Source organism: Orcinus orca, chromosome 3 (assembly GCF_937001465.1).
Source record: "Orcinus orca chromosome 3, mOrcOrc1.1, whole genome shotgun sequence".
NCBI classification, from domain to species: Eukaryota; Metazoa; Chordata; class Mammalia; order Artiodactyla; family Delphinidae; genus Orcinus; species Orcinus orca.
The window spans coordinates 155,078,148-155,099,697 of record NC_064561.1 but is presented as its reverse complement, the minus strand read 5'-3'; the positions used below and the strand labels follow the sequence as shown (position 1 = coordinate 155,099,697).

Here is a 21,550-nt window from a genome sequence, read left to right as displayed (position 1 = left end):
CTCTACTAATGTTCAAATTTTACCTCTCCTGTGAAGCTTTTCTCAAAACCTCCAGGTATCTTTAGTACTTTCATAGCACTTTTGATACAACTCATAGTCATTTATTTCACTGTTTTAAGGGTATTTGATCTAGTCGTCCTCTTGGCTGTGAGTTGTATGAAGAAAGAGACAAGGCTATTCATTTGGATTTACTGTTTCCAGTAGATAGGTGCTGGGTACATGCTTGTCAAATGAAGGCTCTACAGTAAAAATGTTGTAAATGTAAGTAAAAAACACTTCTCTCTTAACTTTGCATATACAAATTCAAAATTTCTTTAAGAAGACCTTGTCTTCTGATACTCAGAATTAAAAGCACATTTATTCAGAGGTCACACTTAACTCTTGCCATACTGAATATAATAGTTACATTGTAATCAAAATAATTTCAAACCAGTTTTCCGATGAGCATTTCTTAAACCGAGATTTCACAACCATGATGTTTTTACAGGAATATTATAGGGAGAATTAAGCCCAAAATATTTAATGTAAACACAAGATTAAACATTAAATCATTATTAATTCTAAACTAAAACAAAATAGACATTAAAATTTTTTACATAACGCCTACAAGATGTGCAGTAAGTTCTTCAAATTAAAAATACATTTGCATATATAAAGTATTGTCAAGTACTACTATAGCTCTTCTAAATTCATAATAAGCTATTTCTCCTTACATAAAGCAAAAGTTACATAGTTTGTCTGGATATGATCTTGAGAGATCAGCTGAATATATTGGAGAAAGCTAATGAATGTTGATGACTGAATTAGGAAGAAGGCAATAGCGAGAAGGCTACACCAGAGAGGTGCTTTAGAAGAGATGCAGAATTCAACAGTGTAAGACCAAAAGAAGATGATAAACTAGAAACATGACTACTAAAGCAATTTGGATTTTGGTGTTGTTTTTTCAAAGAGAAAATAAAATATTTTAAATGTCTCAAGTGCAGTGTTAAAAACAGTATTCATGTGTGGGTATAAATTCCTGACTAAAATGTTGTATTTAATTTTTTTTAGGGAAAGCAAAATTCTTTACTCAGACCTCATTTTGTTCACTGGAAGTCACTGTTTGGGTGCTTTTCTTAATCTGTCACCATTCCCTACTCTGGAATAAGATAAGGTATGAGCTATTTTCTTTCCTTCCTCTGGTTTTATCTTTACAGAGCTTTAGATGTTAAATAAAAACTAGATAAAGCAGAAAAACATACTACGTATTTTAGACTCTGAAATGTTGACTTTGGTGACAAAGTTAATAGTTTCTATTGAATTTTGATGAATTAACCCATTATTATGCTTATCAATAAAAAAATGGTTCATGGCAAAGCTATTGCCACTTTATTAATGAAATTTTTAAAAGATCAGTATAGCATTTTCCATGGGTGAAAACACTAACAAAATTTAAAATATAATTAAAAGGTCAGGCTGTTTATGCACTTTTTAAAAATTAATTAATTTATTTTTGGCTGTGTTGGGTCTTCATTGCTGCGTGCAGGCTTTCTCTAGTTGTGGCGAGTGGGGGCTACTCTTCATTGCAGTGCGCGGGCTTCTCATTGCAGTGGCTTCTCTTGTTGCGGAGCACGGGCTTCACTAGTTGTGGCTCACGGGCTTAGTTGCTCCGCAGCATGTGTGATCTTCCCAGACCAGGGATAGAACCCGTATCCCCTGCATTGGCAGTTGGATTCTTAACCACTGCTCCACCAGGGAAGTCAGTTTATGCAATTCTAATAGCCCATATTTATAGCAACTTATGTGTAAAAGAAGCACATAATTCGTAGTAATACTGGTTGAATTCTTTTTTGGCACTAAAATGTCTCTACAGCTGCTGTTAGATGAATTTTACTTATTGGATATTATTGCTGTGATTAACTGATTTGACACCAGATGACAATATATAATGTCAGTATAATGTAGTATTATAAAAGAACTAACTTACAGAGGTTTACAGTCTACCTTCTAGTACTCAATATTAAATGATTTGCTTCTAAGTGTCATCTCCTTGGATTCAATGGGCTGCATATTGAATTTCTATGACTATTAACATAATATTAATGAAATTAAATCTTTCAACAAGATGTAAGAATGAATACATGCTCCATGTCCTGTGGAGATAGTATGTGTTCAAGAAGTATATTTTTAGAATGAACAAACACATAAGTAAATATACCTATAGCTAAAATCTCCCTGAGTCCATTGTCCTTCTATGCTTTGGACAGTATGTTTCCACAAACCTTACAATGAGTAAGCGGCTAGACTACCATTATTTAGTTTATTAAACTAAAATTGTTTGGGCCTTTAAATTTTTTAATTTTAATACAGTTAGCTAACACCCAGCTCTTACAATTTTACTTCGAATAATCATTCTATCGGAGATTTTGAGGTACTTAGAATATATTAAATAAGCTGACAGTACAACTGTCATTTAGCTACTATATTCCTCCAAACATGTCACAAATCAAGGTATTACTTTTTGTTTTGTTTATAAAGGGTAATGGAAACAATTCTATTTTTTATTTTTAAAGTGAAAAATCACCTCATATTAATTCACTGTAATCATTCTTTATTAAAATTTATCCTTTGTTTTTTAGATTATCAAAGTACATACAATTTTAATGTAAGATCAATCTATTTCTGCCAACTTGATCATTTTATAATGTGCCTATTAGAGACTAATTTCAGCTTTCAATAAAAATGGAATTATTAAGAAATGGTTTACTGTTACATCTAGTGAGTAATTCATCATGGCCCTAGGTACTATTTTCTTTGGTTTTCCATCTTAGGTTATAATACTGAGACATTTCCACTTTTATATTTCTACTTGAATTGCTTCTGCTTAATGGTTAATAAGCTTTGCTTTGTTCTGATCCACCTAAGTTTCACCACCTATAGTAGAAAGAAAACCAATGTTAGTTTGCGTATTTTACTCATTTAGTTTTTAACATGTTTTTAAAGAATTCTCTTTTATGCTACACATTCTTCGCAAGGCTGCCCTTAACTTAAGCGTAAGTGTTTCCTTTCAGTTTGCTTCCTGCAACGTAATTTTGACAGAATTGTCACCCTATCCACATCTGATACATTGGTAGCCTTCTTAGCCTTCTACTTGGCTTTTTGGTAGACTAAACTGAACAGCTGCCACAACAAACTCACAACAGGAAGTCATGTGGTCTTTCTTTACACTCCTATCTTTCAGGACTGACTTGGCTCCCTCTGCTGGTTAGTAATATAATTCCTTTCTTAGTTCAATAGGGTACATATTTGTATTGGTGAAGTATTTGGGGTGAATAAGCTTTGGTTCAATAATTGAGTTTGAGATTCTCATGTCAGTTCTCTAGAAAATTTTGTGTTTAGCTGAGGTTTTAATCAAACTAGGCCTTAAACATCTATAATCAAAAGGGAGCTGGTATCATATGTCTGAAAAAAAACCTTTCATTAACGCTCACCAACATTACAATACTGAAATCTATACTGAAATAAGATGAAATGGTAATGAAATGTTTAACTTTTTCAAAATGTCTAAATTTTATTAAAACATTTCAGTATAACATAATTCGCATTTTCTGTTTGGTAGGTAGTTTTCATCCCACTGATCACAGTATATTGCCTCCCTTTTAATTCTATACACAATTCTCTCATTTTAAAATTTCCCTTTTAAATTCTGCACACAGTTTTAAGTACATTTATTTAAATACACAGATGAGCTAGATGGCAAATGAAAGTTAACTATTTACTTAAAGTTAAGAAATTATTATTTACTTTGGCCAGAGAAAAACCTTATTGAAAGTTTGTTATTTTTCAGGAGTTTCATTTTCAGGGAATAACTTGTTCGTATGATAATCACTTTGTGAAGGCAGCAGTTTGCTTTGCACTCCTATGACTAGTTAATATCTGTTTTGAGATTGAAGGGAAGGTGGGAAGAAACAGAAAAACATTTTTGCGTTTTATTTATTATTCTGCTGTATTGGGCATCTGAGATTAGAAAATGCGCTATAACAAATCAGTAAGAAAATAGTTATGGACCTAAACACACCAAATTTAGCTCCACTAGGAAAATAATTCCTTCTCACAACTTCAACCAAATTTGATGTTTCCATTGATACATAGTTTATTACCTACCTCTTACCTTAAGATCACCTTTCTGTAACCAATATCAAACTTCTCTAAAATATCCTAGTGCCTCCTCTAAAATTCCTCACTATTTCATAGGCAATCAGAACTTTCTAGCATTTTTCTTTTTCATTTTCTAAGGGGGGAAGTAAAGGAAAATCTGAACGGTAGATAAAACGCTACATTTTCTGGCCTATACCCAGAATAAAAAATATATTTTACAAGGTAACCCAGCACATGCACACACATAAATGGAATGAATGTTTATAAATACAGACTTTACCATGTGTGATGTACTCTTAGATTTTCTATTCTTTCCTCTATTTCAAATAAAAAACGCTAGTCTCAACCCACTGAATTTATTTCATGACCCATAATGGTACATGACCCAGTTTTAAAACACTGGTCTAGAGGAGGTGCTTTGAAATGTGCATCATAAGCACTCCCTTCATACCTATTTTAGATGTTAAGTTTTTAATGGATTTTGTATTTTTCCTTCATTGATAAAATCTTTTTTTAAACAGTGTTGTTCCAGATTAGTTTAGTATTAAAATGCGTGTAGAGTTTAATTCTCTGGTTCACATTCAGCATATGCATAGGTTCCATTAAGATGAGGCTTTCATGATGATTTAATGACCCTAAATAATTTTATATTGAATTTATATTTCAGAAGTGCACTTTTTGAGGGCCCTACAGTAATGCAATGCACAGTGAAACTTGCAATGTAGTATAACACAGAACTAGTCACTTTGATCCAGGAACATAAGGCATAGCTACACAAAAATATAAACAACAATATAGGAAAGTCACAGGATTATAAATGGATAGCATGAATAATAAAATCTATGAATTTAGAGAAAATCCTTAATTAGAGGCGAGAAGGATTCATGAAAAGACAAAGCCTGTTCTCCAAGGCCAACATGAACTAAGTCATTCAGGGGAAAAACAATTCATTTCTATCATCTTAACAAAAATCGATAAGATATGCTGAATAACCTTCATAAACACTATCACAAATTTGATAAAGGTATTTACTTTGAGAACTTGAAATAGAAACATTTACAGACTATTTGATATTTTTGTAGCTCACCCTCAAATCAACATCTATAATTCTTTGTCAAAGTTTAAGATAAAAACATTCCTAAAAGTAACTTTAATTATCCGATATGTGAAATAATTTTGGTAGTTTGAAATAATCTATGAAACGTATATACACTACATGTCTATTTTTTCAAAATCTGTTCCTGTAAGTTAATTTTATCACTAACAAATGATAAAACTGGTAGAAAAAATGAGAAGAAAATTATTTTCTAAAATTTTTTATTCCTATCATTTTATGGCAAATTGTATTTATCTTAAAGAAAAATATTTTCAATAAAAATAATTCATAATTTGCCAATTGTACCAATTCCTGTTGATGACATTCAGTAGTTAATACTTAAAATCCATTTTAAAATATTTTATTAAATCTTTTGCCATTTATTGATCAAGAATACATACAGGAATATCCAGGAATCTCCTTGGCAAATAAAATGAGTAGTGCAACCCAGTTCTTAAAGCAAGGAGGCAATATTAGGTCAGATTAAAGGTTTACTGGGCTACCCTACAAACTAAGAATTGATACATCAATGATCTAACAATGAAACATAAGCCCACCATAAATCAACTGATTTTGGACATAAAGGTTTTAAAATGTAAGAGCAAAATAAATAGATGGTGGTGAGGAAAATAATTATTAAGCAAAAAGACCCCCAAAAAACAAACACCAAGAAACAATGAAATAGAGAAAACACTAAGATTATATTAATAGTCTACACAAGATCTCAACTTGGATACTTAAATTTAGGCAAGCAAAACACTTGATTTAATGGAGAAATATCCTGATATGCACTGAAACAATTTCATTAATTCTATGATTTGGAAAAAAATTGGTATAAACTATATACAAGTTAAAACACTTAAAGGCAGGGACCCTGTCTATTTTTAATTCACTAATGTTTAGGAGGTGCCTATTGTAAAGCTAATTATAGCACCTAGTTAAGTCCTTAATAAATGAGAGAAGAAACTAAAAAATATCTAAAATTTTAAATTAAATGCTACAATAATGCCAAGAATTTCGTTACCTGGACATGCAAAATTATCAGCTTACCAGTAACATTTAAGGAAGTATATAAGAAGATAATGGTGCTTCTCTAAGCAAACTGAAATATTAGTATTTTGAAAATGAACAAAAAACATATTCTAAACCATCTATATATTAAAGCTATTCTTTAAGATTAAAAGGTACACTTATAATGAACAAGCGGATTTACTAATCAGTGTCTAATTAATTGTATTAATGGTTATAAAATACCCTTTCTTGTCCAAAAATTCCATACATGAAATATGATTATTTGTAATATCACTGCCAAAGGCTTATAGCATAGTTGTTAGTTTCCTGGCATTTGTATTTTAATTTAAAAGCCCTGTTTATCCAACCACTAGAAAATAAAAATTCTCAATTTGTTTCAGTTTTCAAAAATCATTTATCAATTTATTGGTATACCTGGTGCTTATCATAAAGTAAGTAAATGTAAATGAACAGCAAACTAAGAGGTGGATTAAAATATCCACACTAAGCCTGACCTCAGCATTCACTGAACCTTTTCTTCAGAAGGAAACTGTAAAAATAAATCTCACTAGCGTTGGCTTTGCTTGACAGCATAATTGAGTAGTAACCAAAGTAGCCATATGTGGTCCTTTAAGCCTCAGAAACACAGCACCTTTTGAATCTTTGTGCCGGGCACACATTTTGTGCCCGATAGATACTTGCTGAATGAACTTTTACAGTAGTGCTGGGTTTGTGCTAAACCAACCAAATTTTCAGACTTTAATTTAGTGATTAAATGATTAAACGATTTTGCAAGAAAGAGGACAGACTGGATGAAGAACGCAGGTTGTCATTCAGGAAGAGAGCAAAGCTAACTGCCCCAATATGCATACGATTATATAATCCAATAATGCACTGTCCTCTAGCAAGCCCATTTACAGAAACCCCAAAACAAATAATTATCACAGTTTGTGGGCTTCTGGTGTTGTTGTGGACGACTTTCAATGTCTACAAGTAGTACCGTTTCCTAGAACTTTGTAATAAACTTGCATTTTTTTCCCTAGGTTTTTTTTTTTTCCCCACAAATCTTTCATAAAGTTCTCTGTAGTGTGTAAGTATATACATATGTAAGGGACAGAGTTCAGAAACTGGTGTATTGTGTGGGTGGGGTCAGGGCCCTTACAATCGTCATTCATTCATTAACCAAATATTAAGCATCTGCTGTGTGTCAGGAATTATTTTCTCCACAAAACAACAGTGGAGAAAAAAAAAAACCTCGCCCTCCTAGAGTCTACGTTATTCTATTGGTTAAAACAGATAACGAGATAAACATGTAAGATATGTAGAACGCCTGAAGAATAAAAATGGGGAAAAGGTACCGGGAACTAGCAGTTTAAAGAGTGGCCACGGAGCCCCGAGGACACAGTTGCGCAAAATCCTGAAGGTGAGGCAGCAAACTCTGTGGTCCTTGGGGGAAAGAGCCTGGCCGAAGGAAAAGCCAGGACAGACGTCCTGCATGCAAGGCGGCCGAGGAAGCCTCCCCCGGCCCCACCGCGCGCACCGCCTTTAGGCCGCGGTCAAGGCTTTGGCTTTTACTCCCAGCTAAACAATGGCAGGGTCTAGAGTCAAGGAGTGACAAGATCTGATTTAGTCCTTCGAGTGATGTGAGGCAAAAGGAATAACCTGTGGGGAAAATTTTCCTATTTAAGCGTACCGGTACATATGCATATATAATTAACATACCATTTAAGTAAACTCATGAAAATATAACACAGATTTCGTCCCGTTTGAGTAAAATTAGCTTACCTATGCACTTTTTACCTGAAGAATAGCCCCCTTTTAATGTACAGAAGTAAACTTAATAGTGACCTGTACGGTAAAGTTATTTCACGTGTTTCAGTCAGAGACTACAGGAGGCTTGGAACTGTACACACAATCACATTTGTACTCCAGCCTTGGCCAGTACCTCACTGTTTCGAACGTAAAGGAAAACGAAGTCTGAAATCGTCTGGCCCCAGGCCCCCCCGCGGCCCGCACTCCGCCGGCTCTCCCCGCGTGCTCGGCTCCACCCACAACTAGAGGGGGGCGCGGACTGGCTCCTCGCTCGAACAGCGTCGCCTATAGGCCCTTCTCCCGACTGCTAGGCAAGAGCCAAAACCACAGGCAACAAAATGCAAGACCAGAAAAGACCACATATTTCCAGAAATATATGCATCACAAACATGGTTCCATTTCAATCCAGCTGAGAATCTTCGTCTCCTCCACGCGTTGCGTTCTCACTCCTCAGAAATAATGCAGAGACTGGCGTAAAGTCTGGCCTCTCAAAAGGAGAGAAAGGTGTACAATACGATACATCCATCCACCCGGCTGCAGGGACACCATTTAAAAAATGCTCGGTCGCCGTCGGATCGCGGGCGTCCTCTACGCGGCCGCCCCGAGCTCGGCTCCCGAGAGCTAAAGACGAACAGTTGGGGCGGCGTGCGCGGGCTGCGAGACGGTCCGGGCCTGAGCGCCCCCCACGCACGCTACCACCACCGAACTCGGGCCCCGCTCCGGTCGGTTTCCAGGAAAATAAAGACCGGGAAGACCCGGCCCGCCCGTGCCGCAGCGAAAACGCCGCTCCGCAGGATCGACACTAAAAGGCAACATCCACAGCCGCCCTGAGGAGAAAGGCGCAGAGGAGAGCCGCCGCCGCCTTGCTGCCGGCCGCCGCCCGGCCCCGGGTGCGGTGCGGAGCGGAGCGGAGCGGGCAGTGCGGTGCAGCGCAGCCGAAGACGCGAACCGGAGTGGCGGCGGCGGCGCGGCGGTGGCGGAAGTGGAGTGGGGAAGAGGGGGTGGTTGTTAGTGTTTGGCGCCGGCGGAGGGAGTCATTCCTGCAGCTGCACTTCCGGTCGGCATTTTGTTCTGAGAGGGAGAGACGAAACGAGAGAGACACACACACAGGGCTCCTTCCCCCCCCGCCCTCCCCCCCCTCCCTCCGTCGGTACCGACTCACCCGACACCACCAAGCCGCAGGGAGGGACGCCCCCGCCGACTGGAGGATTGGTTCCCGGGCCGGCGGCGATGCCCCCCCGGTAGCTCGGGCCCCCGGTCGGGTGTTTGTGAGTGTTTCTATGTGGGAGAAGGAGGAGGAGGAGGAAGAAGAAGCAGCGATTTGTCTTCTCGGCTGGTCTCCCCCCGGCTCTACATGTTCCCCGCACTGAGGAGACGGAAGAGGAGCCGTAGCCACCCCCCCTCCCGGCCCGGATTATAGTCTCTCGCCACAGCGGCCTCGGCCTCCCCTTGGATTCAGACGCCGATTCGCCCAGGTAAATTCCTGCTCTTTATTTCGGCGGCGGCGGCGGCGGCGGCGCCAGGTCCTCAGCGTCTCTACTCCTCGCTCCCCTCCCCGCCGTTTCCTTAGCGGCCCCAGGTCTCCTCCACGGGCGAGTCTAGAGTTCGCTCCTCTCTGGTGGCAGCCGCCCTGGGTGGCGGTGGTTTGGTACCCTCTCCCGGCCGGCTCCGGTGGCGGGGACTGGGCTCCTGCCGGGCGGCCGGGGAGGCGTAGGCCCGGCGGAGAGTGCAGGCCGCGGGCCAGCGGAATCTACTTGAGCTCGGGGATTAGGAGAGCTTCGGGCTGAGCGGAGCTACTGCTGGTCGGTGACAGGCCTTGCCCGGGAGAAGAGCCGTAGCTAGTGAGGAGGCGGAAACAATACAACTAACAGCAAATGTGCCCTGACCGTCCCCATATTTACAACTTTCCTGGTCCGGGAGTGGGGAACGTCCCAGTGAAACAAACAACCCCCCTTCTTCCCCCTGTGACCCCATGAAGGGAGGAAGTAGTTTCAGTTAGTGAGACAAATGTAAATACTCAGACACGGATCCAGTGGTAATTCTTTTCCTGTGTAAAACTTGTTTGGACGTTGGAAAGTTAATAAAGACTCATTTTCTTTTTAAAAAGAATTAAGTCGTCCACATGAATATTTCATATAGGAACCCGTAGTGTGGTAGACAACTGCATATGACCCCCACCCACGCAAAGAGCTTTTATGTTGCTGTTTGACAGTGTGTTGCACATGGACTTTTTATTCAAAGACAAGTATAAAGTACTTGACAGGTTTACCCTGCCACTTTATATTTGTGTGCGTTGTATAAGGACAGTTTTAAACGATTATACATAACACACTTAGGTACTTCCTGATCTAAACGTGTAGAAGCTTAAAAAAGATTTTTTAAATGTTCTGAGAATTGTGCTGAGATACAGGTACAACCAATTTTCTTTAGAAGGATGGAAATTAAGTTATGCTTAAAATCCCTGGGAGGTTAAAAAAAAATGTAGAAGGTGCCATCCTTTCATGTCAGGGCAGATCTTCTTGAGGTCCCAGGATTGTCATTGGCTGTTTGTGCCCATGATGTTTGACTGTGTAATGAGAGAGGTGTCATTTTAATAGGTCAAATGTATCTGTAAATGCTGGAGAAAAAGGTCAGTTCTATCTTAAATTCTATTCACAAATAAGTTAAGTGTTTAGGTCTTGCTTATGGAGGCGTTGGTAATGTAGGTTGGCATAAAGGAAAAACCAGTTTAAAAGTCCTCAGCCATACAAGTTGCACAGAAAAATAAATGTACCTGGGTTAGACTGTTTTGATACTTTGTCTCATAGTCACTGAAGGAAACCTTTCATTGCTTAAAATGAAGCAACACTGATCAAAAAAGTCCCTTGTTTTATTAGTGGGTGTTAACATTGGTTCGAATTTTTTGTGTCTCATTGAATTATTATTGTCATTGTAGAAGTAACTTTTCTGAAGGTTGTTCTTGAGTTTGGCCCTCTGCTTAAAATAAATTGTTCCAGATTTCCTGCAAACGTATGGATAAATGTTAAAAAGAGTGAAGTTAATATAGCTGTCACGTACGAGGCATGTTTTTAATGCTATAAATCCGTGTAGTAGTCAGTAGCGTGTCCGTGATTTGTATTGGTCAGGGAGCAGTTTGAATTTTAAAAAGCCTGAAGCTCCTGCTGAGCCCCAATCCCGGCCTCCCTCCCTCCCACTAATCTCCCATTCCTGTCTTTGTGCTGCCTGCTCCTGTTAGACACTGTTTGCTACAGGGCCTCAGGCCTACACTGGGTGGGGGGCACGCTAATGGGGGCTGGGGAAGGGGGGGGAGAATACAGAAGGTAGGAACAGTTCACTTCTTAAGCGGAGGATTTGGGGGTGGGAGGCGGGGTAAGGGCTTCAATGTAAATGTTTAAAAGGCCCTTATATGAACCTGCGATTGTCTTTACAACTTAAAATACTGAGACCTATGTCAAGGGATGAACATACTTTTACTAAAGGTAATGGAAAGAGGAGTTCTGCTTGCTTAGTTTTCATCAGCAGGAACAACTTATCTTTAGCGTTTTATATAGTTAAAGGGAGCTTTCTTACACAGATGTTTAAATCAGTATATTAGATATCTATTTATGTGACTGATTTTTTATTGTGACTTGGAATTAAAGTGAATTAGTTCTTATCAGACCCTATTTTCCTAATTCTACATATTTAGTAATCTGTAAGTAATATAGGTTGTGTGATAGCTTTCGTTCAGATACCATAAATATTTCTTTAAATTACATTGAAAATATTTTTTGTTTAGTCCAAACCGATTAAATAGATTATTTTTAAAGGAGACATTGTGAAACTTGAGTAAAACCTAAACTTGAACTTTACATTTTTGATAACTTAGTTGGAAGGAATAATTTGTGTTTCCCTAGAGATTAGGAATAGTCTGCTCTACCTCCCCTGTATTGGTCGGGATAGTCACCAGTGGCTAATCTTGTATTTCCTTTTTTTTTTTTTAATTCAGCGAAAGGAAACAACTATAAGTGTTCCAGAAATCTTATAATGCTGGTTATATTATAGGATAAATATTTCATAATATACTTAGAAGAAATTTCAACAGTATGGTTTATTGTTTCTTTTGAGTCTGCAGAGTTACCAGTAACTTATAATAATTACTTGAAAAGAAAGTAGTTTTAAAGTATATCATGAAAGTCTAGTAAATCAAATTAAAGTTGAATAGTAAATAAGTACTCTAGTGTTTTGAGATGAGTATATTGGATGCTTCCTTTTGAAAGCCATTCAACAAATTTGTTTACTAAAGTTATTCGAAAGCCTTTTGAACCTGTGCTATGGATCATTATTAATACCGTCCACCTTTAAGAAGAAAAGAGTTATCTTCGAAGAAAGACTATTTCAGATTCTCTTTGGGGATGAAAAGTGAAAGTTTTCAGTATGGTAGTAAGCCTAGTTTTGGTTTTCTGCATAATGATCATTATTAAATTTCAAAAATATTATGAGCAAAGCTGTACCAATTCAAACATGAAGTTTTCTTTATTTGGAGCCAGGCTACCCAACTCAAACATGTATTTTCTAAGGCTTCCTAAACTAATTTCATATTTAATTTTTTGTATCAATTCATCATCAGACTGCTATAGAAACATTTGAACCCATCTGTGTTATATTTTGACATACTCTTCTATGGTATTTTTACTCTCCCAAAATAAGGTGTAAAAATTAATAATAAAGAGTAAATAAAAACTAAAGAGTTTGTGTTTTACACAGTTTCATTTAACTTTCCGCACTCTGTTGCTTATTAGGAAAAGCATAATTTGTAAGTAATTCTGAAATTTTTTAAATAATGTAAGATTTCAGTTTTATATAAAGTGACTGGGAAGACTGAGGTAAATAAAAATTCTTTTCATAGAAATGTAACTTCAATTCCGTTTATCACATTTATTTGCCATAAAACGAATAGGAAATTACTGACTAGGAACTTTATAGAAGCCTGGTAATTAAGTGTTTAGTTGACATCTTTAATATCCTGAGCATACTAAGTTGGCTTTGGTGGTAATGTATGGTCTTATGTAGCTTTTACAAATCATTTAAAAATATACTTTTTGAACAAAGTTTTTTTCTATTTTTAGCAGATGTCAATAATTATTCTCTGTATTTTTAAGTCAGTCCTTTTTCAGGGTGACCTGAGTTCATTCATAAATATTCTCATTTCCCTGCAAGGTAAATGACCAGCGTGATTTCCATTTTTTGATGAAAAACTCAGAGGCCACATGATTTGTAGAGATTCATGTAGTGACTCAGTGGGAGATTAGGTATTCTCTGACTCTTAGTAGTTTCTTATTAGATTATGTTGCTGTAAGAAACCTGTGAGCTTTGGTCATGAAGCTAGGTATTGCTCAGTGCTGACACTGATACCATTTGTGATTTTTTTCAATTATCTGAGTCCAAGGTGCTTTTCTCATCTCCATAGAGAGATATGATACTTGTCTTTTGGTTGTATTTTCCTGGTATGAAAATAGTACTTTTACATTAGAAATCTTGACCTTGTGTGTATATATTTGGTGTTCAGGTGATTAAGTTTATTTACATATGTCCCTCTTCAGGAGTGTAAGTGAATTAACTGTATGTGTAGTAAATAATGACTCCTTAAAGTTTTATTCTTATTCTGTTTTTTAACTACTAGAGTGGAATTTTAGTGTTTCTAATTGATTTAAATGCGATTTTAAACACCAAGTCTGCAGTCAGTTTTAATGAATTGAGTTTTGTCAGATTGCATTATGTTTTAAGGCAGGTTTCTTTCTATTCCCAAAGTGATATTACTAGGAGAGATCATTTCTTGATACAGCATTGCCAGCTAGGTAAGATTTTGAGGGGTTATTATTTGCCAGGAATTGTGTTAACGTGTGTATGCCCCCCCAATATTACCTCATTTAATTCTTCTAACAGGCTCCTGAAATAGAAACAATTATCATCCACAATTTACAGATGAAGAAACTGAGGCTGAAAATGTCAGAAAACTGTCTATTGTCTTATTAGTATGATCAGTCTGATTTATATTTGTTCTTAAGGACTTAGGATTCCACATTTCTGGTTTTAGTAAATTCTTAATTATTATCCTTTAGTTGCTCAGTTGAATCAATACTTAAAAGTCATGTAGTCAAGGAAATTATGTACTTTAGGCAAAGAACTAAAATAGAATCTAGACTATATATGCTATATATATTAATAATAATTTCAATAATTTTGAAGTCAGCACATCTTTACTGTCTTACATTGTAATTTTGAGTTTGTTAATCTGAATTTTTTACTTCTTTTAAGTTTTTTATATTGAGTTGAAACTGTCAGAGCATCTTTTTAGAAAGGGAAAATTGAGCTTTAGAGTGATTTTATTCATAGAAATGTATATGACCAATTTGTATTGTAGTAGATGAATCTATAAATTAGTATGACTGGTACTTTTTAAAAATTCCAGTATTTATATAGCCAAAGAATGTGGATTGTTTTGAAGTTCTCAGCTTGGGAAGTTGTGCACTTATTCCAGAGCTGTTGCCATTACATACACTCTTATGGGGATTCTTTTAGTGAATACCTTAATAGACCTTGAGCTAGTATTTTTTTCTCATTCTTAATGGCATACGTTTATCTTCAGGGGTGAATTTGAATTTTAGAGACAGTAAAAAAGTAATTTAGAACTTAGGAAAGCTAAGATTTAAGATCTTTTTTGTGTCAGGCATTGTGTTGAGTGCCTTACATTTGTAATATGTAATATTATTGAGTGATTCCCATGTGCCAAAAACTGTGCCAGGAGCTTTATATGGATTTTCTCAATTCTTCAAGGTATAGTATGAGTTTGGTTATATTTATTACTCTAAGATATTTGAGAAAACTGAGATATAGAATGATTAAGTGACTAAGGTCATACAGCTAACAAGTGGAAGAAAGTGGAGAAAGGACTCTGGAGTTGATGCTTCACCCACCACCCTTAACCACTACACTGTTTATCGTGATTACCTCCCAACTATCCAATGAGGTTAGTGATAATGTTCTTGTTTTACAGAAAAGGAAGTTGAAGCTCATCATGTTTAATAACCTGTCCAAGGTGGCAATTCTAGCAGGTGTTAGAGATAGGATCCCAACTCAAATATGTCTAATTCTAAAACTTCTATTCTTTCCATTCTGCCACTCTGTCTCTTCAAGATTTATAATACTTTTGTTTGTTTTTTTTTTTGATAAAAAGAGTAGGCTTGATTATAAAGTAGTGAGACTTGTTTTTCTTGTGTGGCTTATAAAGCTATCCTATGGCTTAAAAAGAGGAATTCTAAAGTTTTTTGGTCAGTTATAGCTGATACATTATCTGATTACAGTCTTTTAAAATACACCTTGTTAACTTTACACTATACAAAATGTTCCTATGTACAGATGTGCATTTAAATAGAATATTGATGTTAAATATAATGCATGCTGTATTTTTTGAAAGTGTGGAAAAGCCACTTTATTTTCATAATATTGTGATTCTTGAATTATTTTTTATAAAAACATTAAGCATTAAAAAATATTCTCAAGAATACACTAAATTTTTAACATAATTAATGTAGGTAAATTTTTTTGCCATCTTACGTTTGTGTAACATTTAACATGATATAGCAAAACTCTTAAAAATTTTCTTTTGTATGTATTTGCCTTTTGGCAGAAAGGAAAAACTTTTAACAGGATGGAAAAACATGGAATTAGCAACATTGATTAATTTATTTATTTAAATAATTTTGTATACTTTTACCTCTCCTGAGAAATTCAGAAGCTGTGACATAATTTTGAAATACTGGATTCCTTTTCGTTAGAATGAACACATTTGGGTCACTTATACTCTCAATTCTTTAGTCTTGTGCCAATAAAATGCATGTGTACTTCATAAGTACTGTTTTTTAAAAATAGTCATTGATTCTAGATACCTTAAAAACTAACAGTGCTTGAAACACTAATGAATTATTAAAATTCAAACTATAGTTTACTGTAAAAATATTAATATTTATGATGGTATATTTAATTTCTTTATTTACAAACAAACAAGTCCTTGAAATTAGTCCTAGTAAGGAAATAGGAGTTTTTTCAACACTCAGTTTTCTCAACACTGCTACTTGGCAACCCGTTTGGGATTTTATTTTATTTGTTGTTTTGCTTGGTTTTTTCCTATATTTGCTATGTTTTATTTTATTTGGTTTTTTTTTTAATTGAAGTATAGTTGATTTACAATATTGTATTAGTTTTAGGTGTACACCATATTGATTCAGTATTTTTGCAGATTATATTCCATTATAGGTTATTATAAGATAATGGGTATAATTCCCTGTGCTATCCTGTATATCCTTGTTGCTTATCTATTTTAACCCTTTCAGGATTTTAAAATCTGCTTTTAGTTCTCTTTGTCTGATAGGATTGCCAGTTTCTACGTAAAGAAATTGATGATCTGAGTATAGGCTATACATAATTTAGTTTTTCTTTGGTAATGACCAAATTGAAATTTTACATGGGTATATATTGGCCCTAACTCCCATTAAAAAAAAGTACTGTTCTTAAAAAATTGTTGCACATAACATAATCTTTTTCCCAGGGTTCTGCCTATGTCTCAGAAAACTCTTAAGGTTGAAAGTTGAAATGTAATGGCCTAAAAGCTACTGCTATCATTTTTTTCCCTTTGAGAAAAGAATTAAGAATCCAGTATTCATGCTGTAACCTACTCCAGGTTATCCTGAAAGACATATATGCAGTATGCTTTTTATTTAACTCTACTAATATTCTGTTTCCCTTTTCTTATGTATCTCTTTCTCTCTCTGTCAGTGTGCAATCTTTATCTCCCCCCCTAAGCAAATTTTTACACAGCTTGGTGAATATAGGTGATATTTTTAATGTTAATGAAACCTAGAGCAGTTTAAAAGGCCTCAGATTCTGAGATCTTCATAAGTTCAAAATATTGCTGGTGAAAAAGCATTGACACTAACTGTGAAAATATATACTAGGGTAGCATTCTTACTTTGTTCTGGAGGTGTGTTACTTCTCAAAACGTCAGCTCAAGGACCAGATATTTTTTTTTAAGGAGAAAGAGAAGGCATGGCCTTTTTTGTTTAAGTTTCCCTGGCCATTTAATTTCATAGCATTTGTCAGTTTATTGCTTATACCTCTTGATAAAATAATTTGTTCCTATGTTTTTCAGACATACTAAACTACCAGCTCTATGAGAGCAAGGAGACATTTTCATGTTTATGTCTGTAACACCATCGTAGTGCTTGTCCTGTGCTATAGGTATTCATTACATTTTTGTTGAACTGATTAATTAGAATTAAACTATATGATAGTATTTACATATATCCCAATCAGTACATACATCACATAACTTATGTATTAAAAGAATCAAAGAAAAACTTAAAACAGTTATTTTTTTAGCTGTTAAGATTGTAAAGCATAGGAAGGAGCTTTTGTTTTGCTCCCTTGGGCAGTAGAATTGAGAGTAAGATACTGGGATTTATTGTAAGAGGGAAAGTATCTAAATACTTTGTTTTAAGCTTAAGATTGGTTTATTGTAGTTTTTGTTTTCTTTGCTAATTTAAGTATTATATATAATAACAATTTAGATAATTAGAAATACATTACAGCACATTAAAAATGCTGTTTAAATATAATAGTGATATGGTGACTGAATTTTTTTTAAGTAAGACTTATTGAGGTATAATTTACACTATAAAATTCACTATTGCCGTTGTACAGTTTGATGAGTTTTGACAAACATTATCTTGCAACTGCTGCCTTAATCAAGACATATTAATATTTCCATCACCCCCCAAAGTTCCCTTATATCCTTTTGTAATCAGTTTCCTACCCCTAGTCTAGCCCCTGGCAGCCAGATCTAATTTCTGTCCCTGTAGTTGTGTATTTTCTAGAATGTCACGTAAATGGAATCATACTTATATAGGCTTCTGGGTCTGGTTTCTTTCACTTAGCATAAGGCTTTTGAGATCCATCCATGTTGTTGCCTGTATTAGTAGTTTGTTGGTATCTGAATTTTGAAATTGAATTTGATATACTCTTTAACTTTGGTACTACCCTGTCAAAAAATACTTTGAATAGTTTTAGATATTTGTCTCAGATTTTGCAGCTGCTTTATTATTGGACATAATTTTACTTGCCCATGTTTACCCCTCAACTCCAAAAATCTTGTAATTTACATTACTGTTGAGTGGCATGCATTTATACTAGTCAATTCTGTTAGGTTAGCTGCTCTACCAAGTAGGTAAAATAGACATTGCCCTCTTTTTCATCATAATTAAAATAGGTAGCATCGTGTATTTTGAACATACAGCACATAGAAACTGGAACAATGGTGCAGTGATAACTTATCCAGAAATTGAGTTTACACTTTAGTATAAAACTGCTGTTTATACTAAAAATAGAGCATAGGTTATAGTGAAGAACAGTCATCGCTTCTCCTCTAATCCTTAAAGTTAGAGAAGTAGTGCTATTTCCTGAAAGTTGGGGCAGATAATGATGAAAAAGAGTTATTTTGTTTGACCACCTATTTTGTTCCCCCTCCCTCCTCCCTTTTTGAAACCGCTTTCTCTCTTGGGTGCAAGGATATCAGTCTCATTTGTAGACTCTTTGCTAGCTCTTCCATCTCTGCGCACTCCTTAAATATTGGTATTCCCAAGGTGGTTCTTCAACCTTCATTCTGTTCTCTCTTCCTATTGATTTAATCTATTCATTTGACTTATTTTACATGCTGATGACTCACATATCTCTCTCCAGAATATAATTTTCTTCTGAGACAGATCCAGCTGTCTTACCAGGCACCTCCTGATGTCCCATAAATACTATAAATTCAAAAGTAGTGTAGAAGTCTGAACTCATGTGTCAGTTCTTCCCTAACCTTATCCCCTCCCACTCAAAAAGAAAAAGTATTCTTAGAACTATGTGAAGTAGGTTAATGTTCCCATCATTAACTCAAGTTGCCTAAACTAGAAACTTGGTGATAATGCTTGACCCTTCTTCTTTAGTGTATCTCCAAACAAGTTGTTTACCCAGTTGTTCACCCATTCATAGCACGTCCCTGAATGTCACTTGAATCCATCCCTCCTTTACAGTTTGATTCTGAGAGTGGGCGTGTACGTGCAGCTTGTTGGATGGAATAATTTATAGCATTTTAGGAAAGATTTAGAGGTAATTGTGAAAGATGTATTTAGTGTTAGGATACTTTTTGCTCATATGCTTGGGCTCTGATATTTAAAATTACGGTGTAACTTTCAGTACCTTTCATGTTTTATAGCTTAAATGTCAATGTTTTCTGTACCCATTTCCATATCTAAAATCCAGAACTTCTTACGTTAGAACCCAGTGTATCAAGTAGAACAGTTTGAACTCAGTCTTCTTTCCATACCTTACTTTTAGAGCACTACATTTCATGGATGTGTACGTTCATTTAAATGCTGCATGTTTATGTGTTCAGGGGCAGAGTCTGAATTGAGAAGAAAATGAGAATGTAGGAGCAAAGGAAGGCTTTTAATTGACTTTCCTGTACTGTGGAAGCAAGTTTACTTGTATAACATTTTCATTTTTATTGCAGGTAACAAAACTAAAGAAGCAAATGCAGTGGGGATATGATACTGTTCAGTTGCTAGGCATGCAAACATTTTTAATGGCAAGAGTCACATATACTGTAGCTGTATTACATGTTTGTGAGTTAGGAGGTTGTTGCTCATGGTTTTGTATAACCTTGCAATGTTTCTTCCTTAGAATAAGAAGTTATCTCCTTATTCCCCAGTTTGAACAGAAGGGTATGCTTAGAGTCACTGATTTAAATAACCCTAAGTATCTCTTGTGAAGGGCATCTTAAAATGTGATGCTACCTTGAAAAATGAAGTAAACATTTTCTTCACTGTATCTAGAATTTATAACTAAAGAAATAATAGGTGCTGTATTTTGTTCTAGTGCTAATTGCCATGTTTTTGAGAAAATGGGATCAATCCAAAGGCTGTTTACAAAGACTGACCAAGAACCTTGCCTAGTTATTGAGTTGTGGTGGCTTGCACATAGTAAGCATTCAACGAACAATTGTTGAATACATGAATTTGAATTATATTTTAGTTTTGAGATATAGGACTGATTGGAGTGACAGCAGATAGGTGGGGCTTGCTAAATATTAAGCAAATTTGATAGAGGAAAGAGAACACTGAGCCCGTAAAAGGTAGGACAGCCTTTAAAGCAAAGAATTGTGTAATTTAACTACTTGTATTTGGATAATTAGGTTTGTTTAGCTGGATAAGAGGAAGATCTATGTACAGAAGTGTTTTTGAATTCTTTCTATTCTTTTATTCCCACTCCAGTTTTGCTTCTGATTTCAAGTATTAGCTCTGGACTTCCATCTTCAGTGGTAAGGGACGATGTAATAGGCTCAGGGATAAAATGACCTGCATAATCCAGATATGCATATTAGGACATGGGAGGTGTTGGTGGGAAAGGGAGAGAGATATTATAGTTCTTCAGTCGTTTCCAATTATTCATGGTTTTTAGCTTATGTCAAAGTGCCATTGTCCTCAGTATTGAGATGAGGGGGCCTAAACACTAGAATTTAAAACGACTTAGAGATTACAACATGCTTGTTACTATGCTACCTCGATCTTGAGCCATGTTGCCATCTATGCTAATTATCATATGGTTTTAGTGATTCTGTTTTCAACTAGACGACAGCCACCAAAATTTTAATGTTCTTTATAAAAATTTCATACTTCAGCCATTCTCCATTCCCTTAGTTTTCTTGGGAACCAAAACTACTTATAGTTTGCTGGTATGATAGGTAAGGCTAAATTGTGGGATTTAGAGCTTAAAAAATTTTAAGAATCTCAAAGCGAAAGCTTTTCCCTCTCTTTTTTCCTTTAATTATAGAAGCAGTATGGAAAAAAACTACATGCTATTTGGAAAATAGGAAAAATATAATCTCATATTTTATGTTTTTCCCTACTATGTTTTTAATAAAAATATTTGTAGAATATAATTATGGTTAAATATGTATTTACGGTATAAATATATGTACCTAGTCCTGTTTTCTCTTAAGGTTTTAACGTAAAGATATTCCTAATTTTTTATATAGTGTTCATAAATATTTAAAATGTTACCCAACATTCTGTCAGTGGATGAACCGTAATTTTCTTAGTATTCTACTTTGGACATTTTACTTGCTGTCACTTCTTTCTGTACGAAAATGAGGCAGTGGAACATCTTTATATGTAGTTTTTTTCCCCCTTTGGGGACTTTATTCATTTAGAGTAGAATTCCGTTAGTGGTAGTTAGGCCAAAAGGTTTGAACCTTTCTGTGGCGCCTAATATGTATTTCCAAAAATAGTTTTACCCTTCCATAATCTTTATTTTCATTCACGTCTTAATTCATTCAGTGAATTCATTTCTTTCATATGATGCACCTTTCCTATTAAGATTATTGTTAGGTCATTTAAATGCTCATCTCCTCCACTGTTG

The 21,550-nt window shown here is 35.6% G+C and overlaps 1 protein-coding gene and 1 long non-coding RNA gene across 5 annotated transcripts in view; one reads left to right on the top strand and one right to left on the bottom strand.

Moving 5' to 3' along the window:
• Positions 1 to 339: 339 nt before the first annotated feature.
• On the bottom strand, positions 340 to 9,114 carry LOC125964125 (uncharacterized). Its single transcript, XR_007476821.1, has 2 exons — positions 8,030 to 9,114; positions 340 to 2,913 (listed from the first exon to the last, which is right to left on the bottom strand). It is a non-coding gene; the product is annotated as an uncharacterized LOC125964125 (long non-coding RNA).
• NIPBL (NIPBL cohesin loading factor) overlaps positions 9,115 to 21,550 on the top strand; it is a 192,180-nt gene continuing 179,744 nt past the window's right edge. For 3 of the 4 annotated variants that reach the window (XM_033421259.2, XM_033421256.2, XM_033421257.2), the window contains exon 1: positions 9,196 to 9,531. The gene's annotated coding sequence lies outside the window, so the exon portion shown is untranslated. Of the gene's footprint in view, positions 9,532 to 21,550 lie in introns of all 4 variants that reach the window. The other variant, XM_004265995.4, reaches the window with a different exon arrangement.